Source organism: Macaca nemestrina, chromosome 2 (assembly GCF_043159975.1).
Source record: "Macaca nemestrina isolate mMacNem1 chromosome 2, mMacNem.hap1, whole genome shotgun sequence".
Taxonomy (NCBI): Eukaryota; Metazoa; Chordata; class Mammalia; order Primates; family Cercopithecidae; genus Macaca; species Macaca nemestrina.
In genome coordinates, this window is record NC_092126.1 from 128,037,610 (window position 1) to 128,047,496 (window position 9,887).

Genomic DNA, 9,887 nt, shown 5'->3' on the forward strand with positions numbered 1-9,887 from the left:
TGCATTTCTAACAAGCTCCCAGGTGATGTTGATGCTGCTGGTCTGCGGACCACAGTTTGAATAGCAACATTCTCTGGTATGAAAGCATTATACATACCACCAAAAAGAGCAGTGAAGAAAGAAGTACAAACAAACAATCCCCTCCCCAAAATACAGATAGTGGCTAGTGCTTTTTTATTCTCATCAAGTTAGGTGTCCTAGAAACTGTATCTTAACATAAACCACCTTGAAAAATTGCTGGTAAGATTCATTTATTTGCTCAACAAATATTTATTGAGAATCTACTAAGTAACAGGGCTTGTTTCAAATTTTTAGGGTACAGTAGTGAGCAGCCTGCCCTTGAGGAGTTTATATTCCAGTGTGGGAAGGCAGATTCATAAACACTTAAAAACATACACAAGCAAAAAAAAAAAAAAAAAAAAAAAAAAAGACGAAATTGCTTCATGGCTTCAAGTTGCGATAAATGCCAAAGAAAATAAAACAGGACTATGAGTCAGAGAGTGGCTTGGGAAGAAGGGCTTTTGGAAAGGGCTGAGAAGTAGCCAGCCATGAAAAGTTCTAGGGGGAGAGTGTCCCAAGCAGTAAGTGGAAAGCGCCTAAGCTGAGAGAGAGCTTGGCAAATTTGAGGGATAGTAACAATGTGGTTGACGTGTAGTGACCAATGGGGAAAGAAGTAAACAAGGGCAAGACTGTGGTAAGCAACTAGGGTTTGACTCTATTTTGTGATGGAGTTTACAGGGTTTTAAGCAGGGGAGTGATATGAATAGTTAAAAAGATCATTCTGATCAATTTATATATCATCAGTGGTGGCACAACCAGCCATTATGTGCCTCTTAGAATTTGGAGGACACAGTGTCACTTATAAAATAGTCTTGCTGAATGCAATTAAGGCTTTAGATCTAGCATCTAGTTTATAAGAAATACAGGAGTTAGTGGAACAAGTTAAAGTACATCACGAGAAAGTACACTGAAAAATCCAGAAGATGGGATCACTGCCTCCTTTTCACCAAATTCGTAGCATGAAAACAAGGAGGTGCTTAGGATTAGAAGAGAGGTAAGAGATATTAACAATCAGATGTATGCAACATATGGATCTTAATTGGCACGTGGTTCCAATACACCATCTGTAAGAGACATTTTGGGACAACTGGAAACATTTTAAGATGGAAACAAGGCCTTAGGAATTATTTTGATTATGTCAGATGTCACAATGGCATTGTGGTTAAGGAGAAGAATGTTCTTATTTTTTAAAGATGAATACTGAAGAAGTTAGGAGTGAAAATTCATGATGTTTGAATTTCTTAATGATTTGCTTCTAATGAATAGAATATAGCAAAAGGGGAGGAATGTCACTGTTATGGTTTGGCTGTGTCCCTACCCAAATCTCACCTTGAATTGTAATAATCTCTACATGTCAAGGATGAAGCAAGGTGGAGAAAATTGAACCATGGGGGTGGTTTCTTCCATATTGTTCTTGTGGTAGTGAATAAGTCTCACAAGATTTGATGGTTTATAAATGGGAGTTCCCCTGCACGAGCCCTCTTGCCTGCTACCATGTAAGACGTGACTTTGCTCCTCATTCGCCTTCTGCCATGATTATGAGGCTTCCTCATCCATATGGAACTATAAATCAATTAAACTTCTTTCATTTATAAATTACCCAGTCTCAGGTGTGTCTTTATTAGCAGTGTGAGAACAGACTAATACAGTCACCTCTGAGATTAGGTTATAAAAGTCTGTGACTTCCATCTTGCTGTCATTTTCTTTCAGGCTCTTTCCACTTGCTCACTCTGAGGAAGCAAGCTGCCATGCCATGAACTGCCCTATGTAGAGATCCAAGGGACTGAGGGCAGCTTCCTGGCCAGGAGCCCCGAATTCTGCCAACAACCATGGGGTGAGCTTGGAAGCAGATCCCTCTCCAGTCAGCCTAGAAATGACTACAATGCTGGCCAACGACTGATTGTAGTCTACATAGTCTGTGACCTTTCAGGGTCTCTAAACCATACGTGGATTCCTGATCCACAGATACTATGAGATAGTAAATGTGTGTTGTTGTAAGCTGCTAAGTTTCAGGGTGATTTGCTATGCAGCAATAGATAACTAATATACCATTATATAGGTAGTTCATTTAACTAATCTACTATTAAGGGGCATTAGGTTATTTCTAATACTTTGCTATAGAAAAGAATGCTACAATACACTTCTATTAGTCCTGTTATATTTTAAGGAAATTATTTTTAAGTTACACTTAAAAATGTATGATTTTGAGAATTACCAAATTGCCCATTGCAGAGGTGAATGCTTTTTTTTTTGAGATGGAGTCTCCCTCTCTATCACCCAGGCTGGAGTGCAGTGACACTATCTTGGCTCACTGCAAACTTCGCCTCCCAGATTCAAGTCATTCTCCTGCCTCAGCCTCCTGAGTAGCTGGGATTACAGGCACGCACCACCATGCCTGGCTAATTTTTATATTTTTAGTAGAGACGGGGTTTTGCCACATTGGCCAGGCTGGTCTTGAACTCCTAGCCTCAAGTGATATGCCTGCCTCGGCCTCCCAAAGTGATTACAGGTATGAGCCACCAAACGTGGCCTCAGAGGTGGAGAACACTTTTGCAAATACTGAGTACTACCAATTTTTTCATCATTTGATAGATGAAAAAAATTCTCATTGATCTTTTAATGTATATTCCATTGATTATGAAATAAATTGGGTGTAATTCATTTGCTTGTCATTTCCTTTAAATGTTCTAAAAACTGCCTGTGTCTTTTCACCATATTTATTTCTTTTTCCTTTTATTCTCATTCTTTCTCTTTCTTTCTTCTTTATTTTGACTGTTCTTTTATATTTCTTCAGCAAACACTTGTTTTAAAAGCAGGTTGCTTATCTTTGTAAATGGAAATAATGCCTTAATCTGGCAAATGTGTGGAGAACATTTTTCTCCTAGTTTAGAATTTATCTTTGGACTTTGTTTATGGATTTCTTTATTTTTTCATATATATATTTTTTATTTTTATATGGTTAAACTTTTAACTTTTCTTCCTTATGACTTCTGAGTTTTGCATAATTTCTAAAAAGATGTTCTTACTCAAAGATGCTGCCAATGAGAATGATGTTGGTGATGCCAGAGGGAGGAAGAGAGGAGGAGGATGATAAATGCTTGCTTTGTATAATATGTTATGTGCCAGTTACTGTTCTATGAACTTTGTGCGTATTTCACTTACTCCCTGAATTACCCTATAAGGGAAGTATCATTATAACCCCAACTGACAAATGAGGAAACTGAGGTCTAGAGAGAAGTAAGTTAACTTGTCTAGATTTTAGAGGCTGTGCTCTTTACCACCATGCACTTGCAAAGGCTGTTTTTAATGCCATTCCTCGTTGGTTTTATGCCAACACAGATCACTTTGGTCTTTGTGACCGCAAAGCCAACTCCATTTCTTGGGTGCCAGGGGTAATTATAATGCTTTTTCACGACCAAAGAAGACTTTTAGTCCATAGAAAAATGGAGCCATAAATGATTTAGCACACACAAGGAGGCAGAAATGGAAATCGTTGCTGAAAACCAGCTCTTATCTGAGCGGTGAATTGGGGCTGGAATAAGAAGCGTGGCCTTTCAGAATTGCTCACATCCTATACCAATTAAGTGTTTGGGGAAGCCGACAATGGCTTCCTGATGTGGAAATCACTTTGAAACATGTAGGCTGGTAGTTAAAGCCATTAGTTCCTCTTGGGCTTCAAGGACAACTACAAAGAAAATATTTTGTAAATTGCGCAAGAAGCATGGATTTGGCAACCCCTGGGTTAGCCCGAACTGGTCAAGCAATTGCTTTTAACACTATTTCCTAAATGGACTAATACCTGGTGGGGAGATAGAAAACAAACCTCACTTCAGACAGGCAACACAGGGCTTCTTAAAAGCTGCAGGTCTCTCTGCCTCAGACAACCATTGAGAGAAGAGCTAGGCTCTTTTCTTGGACAAAGATTTTTTCATTTCAGTCTCAAGATTGAGGGGATGCAAATAAGCCCAGCACTTCTTGCCTGACCTTTCCTTGTTGAAAAGCTCATGCAGAAAGCCCAGAAGGACACCCAGGCAGGCATTTCTACATGCCTCGAAATCATATTGAAAGTTGAGATACAAAGAGCAAGAGAACAGGAGGCAAGTTGAAGTCACTAACTGGAAAATTGCTTTATCTTGAGTTCTCAGGGGCCTATGACTCTTAACCAGTGGCAGCTAATACGAAATATAGTTGAGCACTCACCAGAAATGTTCCAGTCGGGACTAATTTTCTTTCTTTCTCCGCTTGCTCTTGTGAAGCAAGGTTCTAAATTTTCTCTTCTTTCTGTAAGGAAGCTTGCTGGTGTGAAAAGGCAGTGTGGTAAGAATGAGGAGGTGTTGGCTCTAGCCTCGGCACTGCACTTTAACTACTTTAATGTACTGGACACAGCTGCTTTCAGTCACACCCACACTAAGCTGTTAAGACCCTGGGTTTGAGAGTTGACTCTCTTACCCTTTGATTCCCTTATCTTTAAAATGGGAATAAAAATAGCAGCTCTCTCAAAGAGCTATCGTGAGGGTTCCATGAGAGGCCATGTGCAAAGCATTTACAAAACTCCTGGCATGTTTCAGCTTAGGGTGAATGGTGCCCTCCAGAGTTGTGTGAAATATCAGTTCTGGCCTGTCACATACTGCTTTGGTCTAGGTCAGGGTTCTCCAGAGAAACAGAACCGATAGAATAGATAGAAATGGAGATAGATCTATCTCTAGATCTGTCTATCGATCTCTATCTATCTATCTATCTATCTATCTATCTATCTATCTATCATCTATCTAAATCTCTATCTGTCTCTCTATTATATCTATGGAGAGACAGAGAAAAAGAGACACTTTAAAGAATTGGCTCTTGTGAATGTGAGGGCTGACAAGTCCGAAATCTGCATGGCAGATGAGCAAGCTGGTACACCAGGGAAGAACTGGCATTGCAGCTAGAGTCTAAAAGCAGTCTGAAGACAGAATTCTTTCTTTCTTGGGGGACATCCATCTTTTTCTCTTAAGACCTTCAATTGACTGGACGAGGCCCACCCATATGATGGAAGGTAATATGCTTTCCTCAAAGAGTACTGATTCAAATGTTAATCACATCTCAATAACGCCTTCACAGCAACCTCTAGACTGGTGTTTGACCCAAAACTGTATACTATGGCCTAATCAAGTTGACACATAAAATTAACCATCACACATAGTAAATGGTCTTCTATGGTCTAAATGTTCATGTCTCCCCCAAATTTGTATGTTGAAATACTTACTCCCTGAGGTGATGGGGTTAGAAAATGGGTTTTTGGAAGGTGATTAAGTCACAGGGGTAGAGCCGTCATGAATGGGATTAATGCCCTTATGAATGATGCCTGAAAGAGACCTCTCACTCCTTCTGTCATGTGAGGTTAGAATGAGAAGACAGCTATCTATGAGAAAGCGGGCCCTCACCTGACATTGAGTTTGCTGACACATTGATCGTGAACTTTCCACCCTCCAGAACTGTGAGAAATAAATTCTTTTTTTGTTTTTAGATAGAGTCTTGCTCTGTCGCCCAGGCTAGAGTGCAGTGGCCTGATCTTGGCCTGCTGCAACCCCTGCCTCCCAGGTTCAAGCAATTCTGCTGCCTCAGCCTCCTGAGTAGCTGGGATTACAGGTACCCACCACCACGCCTGGCTAATTTTTATATTTTTAGTAGAGACAGGGTTTCACCATGTTGGTCAGGCTGGTCTTGAACTCCTGACCTTGTGATCCACCCACCTCGGCCTCTCAAAGTATTGGGATTACAGGCATGAGCCACCACAGCTGGCCAATTCCTATTGTTTATAAGCCACCCTATCTTGTTATAGTAGCCTGAACAGACTAAGGCATGGTCAACAAATGTAGTTAATATTTTTCTTATGATATAGTTATTATTTCTGTTGTTGTTGATCTATCTATATGCCCTTTCAGGCCTCTTTTAGTCTTGATATTTTCTGTTGAACAACATGCATCTGCATTTAGGGAAAGGAAACAGAAAAAACTGCAGTATTGTGCAAGCAAATGAAATCTTAGAAGGATATATAAATAGGAAAATCCAGTTTTCTCAACACTTGGTTGTGGAGTTGAGATGAAAGTTGGGCCAACACCTTCTCCATGATAACCTTTCCCAAACTAAAACACAGATTATATGTAGCATTTATGTATTACATAAACTTCAAATAGCTAAGAGATATTGAGTACTTACTATGTACCAGCCAGTGTTCTGAGTGTTTTAAATGTATTAACACAATGAGCTTCACAGCAACCATATGATGTGGGTGCTGGTGCCAATAATATGTTCCATCTCATTGATGAGGAAGGTGAGGCCAGAGAGTGTAGGGATCTTGTTCAAGGTCATACAACTGGGGAGCAGGGAGACCCACATAAGCCGCTGTGTCCTGTTCTAGAGCCTGTAGGTCCTGACCACATGTCCACCATGCAAAAAATTGTAGAGCTAAAGTAATGGGATAAGGGACATTGCCACTGCCTAGAGACTCCACTGCTGTATGGCAAGGACACTCTAAAGGTGGGTCTCCCTAGCGTGCATAAAGGTCTTTTGGAGAGCCTGTTAAAAAGGCGGATTCTCAGGTCCCACCCCTAGAGAGACTGACTGAGTAAGGCTGGGGTATGTCCAGGATCCACCCGGGATCCCACTAAGTCTCCTGCTTTTGCCGTGGTCATGCTGGGGCTCAGAAGGCTCACAGAGGTGCATCCATTCTGTGGTATTGTGAAGCTGGGCAATAAGCACTGAAGAAGTATCCTGGCTCACCAAGAAAGATGAAGACAGCATTGCTACCAAGTATGCCAATGGAAGTTTCTGTACCTAATAATGGCCCATGTACTAAATGTCTGTCATAAGAGAGGTCTTATGAGCCTTGACAAAGCCATGAGAGACATCCAGAATTCAGTGTGCCATCACCTAGCACTATAAGAATTCTATGTCCTAGGAAGTATGTGTAAGAATGTAGGATTCTTGTCAAGTTCAAAAGTCTTTGGATCAAAGCAGAATGAGATTTGTATATAACAGCCACATACAAAATCAATCAAGCAATAAAATGGCTGCAGACTTTGGAATGTAGACAGAAAAATTAGGCAATACATGGAATATGAATCCAGGAACGTGGGCTATGGGAACATCCCTCACTTGAAGTTAAGGGTCACTGACATAAAGTCCAGTGTGGCTTGTTGGGGATTTGGACAGACCAGCATCTGGTGTTTGCAGAAGAGGGAGTAGACAGAATAACAGCCTCCCAAGGATGTCCATGTCCTAATCTCCAAAACCTGTATACATGCCTTTATATTACCTTACATGGAAAAAGAGACTTTGCAGATATGATTAAGGATCTTGAGATGGGAAGATGATCCTAGGGTACCCGGCAGGCCCAGTGGAATAACAAGGGTCCTTACAAGAGAAAGACAAATGAGTTAAAGCCAGAAAAAGGTGATATGATGATGGAAACAGAGGTCAGAGAGAGAGGGAGATTTGAAGATACTATACTCCTGGCTTTGCAGATAGAGGAAGGGGTCATTAGTCAAAGAATGCAGGCAGACTTTAGAAGCTGGGAAGGGCAAGAAAACGGATTCTCCACCTAGAGCCTCCAGAGAGAATGCAGCCCTGCTGACCCATTTTAAATATCTGGCCTCCAAAACTGTAAGATAGTAAATGGGTGTTGTTTAAAGTCACATAGGTTTGAAGTAATCTGCTGCAGCAACATAGGAAACCAATATAGAAGGCTTCCCTCAGATTTACGTGGGATGATCTCATAGTTTCCTTAATTGGAGTAAAAATAATTGCCCTGGTTGTCTTCCACTCCAGACCTGTGCCCAAAGGAACCTCTGGCTCTACAATAGGTATATGAGCACACAACTTTTATTTATACCAAGAATGAGATCTGAGACATAAAAATCTTCAAATACATCAGAAACATTAAGATTTTTGTGTTGAAGAATATGTTAAAACTTACTTAGTTGTTTATATTGTCATGGTGTTAAAAATTTGAACTTTTAGAGCGGCAGCTTATAATGCCAATTTAAAACATGTTATTGAGTACTTGATTTAGATTTGTGATATTAAGTCAAAACTATAGTACACTGATTTTCTATTTTGGAATATTTTAAATAACTTTAAGTCCATTGATTTACATAATATTCATATTCTATATATATGTGTGTACACATATATATGTACACACACATACATATGGTTCAAGCAATTCTCCTGCCTCAGCCTCCCAAGTAGCTGGGATTATAGGTGCCTACCACCATACCTAGCTAATTTTGTATTTTTAGTAGAGACAGGGTTTCACCATGTTGGCCAGGCTGGTCTCCAACTCCTGACCTCAGGTGATCCGCCCTCCTCAGCCTCCCAAAGTGCTGGGATTACAAGTGTGAGCCACTGCGCCTGGCCTAAATCATTTAAGTCTTCAGAAAGGTTTGCTGAATGAGATAACTGAAGGACCTAAGACATAAATACAATCTGTCAAATGTACAAATGTGATATAAAATATTTCAAGCCTTTTAATTAAGTCACAAATGAGACACACATTAGTCAAACGGTTTTTTAAAAAGTAATTGAATAAAACTAGGCTAGTAAATAAATAAAATGATAGAATTTGTAAGGTTGACTCAAAAGCTTAAGGAACAACTAGGCTTCTGAACTTGTAAATGTAAAAAACTGAATATCAATTCTTTTTTACACCCAGCACCATCCTTGACCAAGCTGTGACATCTCATTATCAGTGGCCTATAAGGCATTTGATCCTAAGTCCAAACCAAGTGGCAGGATGCAAGCCACATATGAAGATGTACATTTCTGTGCAAAGTCACTTTTTCTTTCCCATTGTAATTGGATACCCTTCTTATTAGCACTTTGAATATTTGTTCCTTTTGTCCCTACTGGAAATCACTGGGGTGAATAATGTTGTAAAACCAGTTGATCGCCTACCTGGCAGACAAAACATGCGCCTACAGCTAAAGCAAAAATTGCCTTCAAATTTTTTTTTGGAGAAATCAGTATTTGATATTTAAAAGGAAAAGTAATATTCATGGAAAAACACTAGCTTCCTGGTCTGGAGTTCTTCTTTAAAAGATGGGGCCTCGTTATGTCATCCAGGCTGGAGTACAGTGGCACAATCATGGCTCACTATAGCCACTAAATCCTGAGCTCAAGAAATCCTCCCAGTTTAGCCTCCCAAGTAGCTAGGACTACAGGCATGTGCCACCACACCTGGCTAATTTTTTAACTTATTTTTAGAGACAGGGTCTTTCTGTCTTGCCCAGGTTGGTCTCAAACTCCTGGCCACAAGCAATCCTCCTACCTGGGATTATACGCCTGAGCCACTGCATCTTGAGATGCATCTTGGAGTTATTTTTCATTTTGAGGTACACATTCAAGGGAAGTAGTATCATCTTCTTAGGGCTTAGGACTTCTAAGGATCATGAGCTGCTTTGCAAAATCACCTCTAAAATGAGCAGAGAGCTTGCTTGGGCAGCACATATACTAAAATTGGAGTTGTACAGGGAAGATTAGTGTGGTCCCCGTGCAAGGATGACACACAAATTCGTGAAGTGTTCCATATTAAAAAATAATAATAAAATAAAATAAAATAAAATAAAATAAGCAGATAATCAATGCAATGGCCCAGACATAATAGAGCAAGACCTCTCCCGCCATCTGTTGGTGATAGGTGGTTTCCCATGCTCACTGAGGTTAGTGGCAGACTTTGATGGGGACCCACAGCTTTGCTCATAGCTATGAAGTTTGTAAAGAAGAAATGTCTGACCATCCTATTTAAAACAGCAACATGCTCACCCCATGGCATCTGGCATTCCCAA

The 9,887-nt window shown here is 40.2% G+C and overlaps 1 non-coding gene across 1 annotated transcript; it reads left to right on the forward strand.

Moving 5' to 3' along the window:
• Window positions 1-9,532: 9,532 nt before the first annotated feature.
• Window positions 9,533-9,635, forward strand: LOC112427144 (U6 spliceosomal RNA). Its single transcript, XR_003018612.1, has one exon. It is a non-coding gene; the product is annotated as a U6 spliceosomal RNA (small nuclear RNA).
• The last annotated feature ends 252 nt before the right edge of the window (window positions 9,636-9,887 follow it).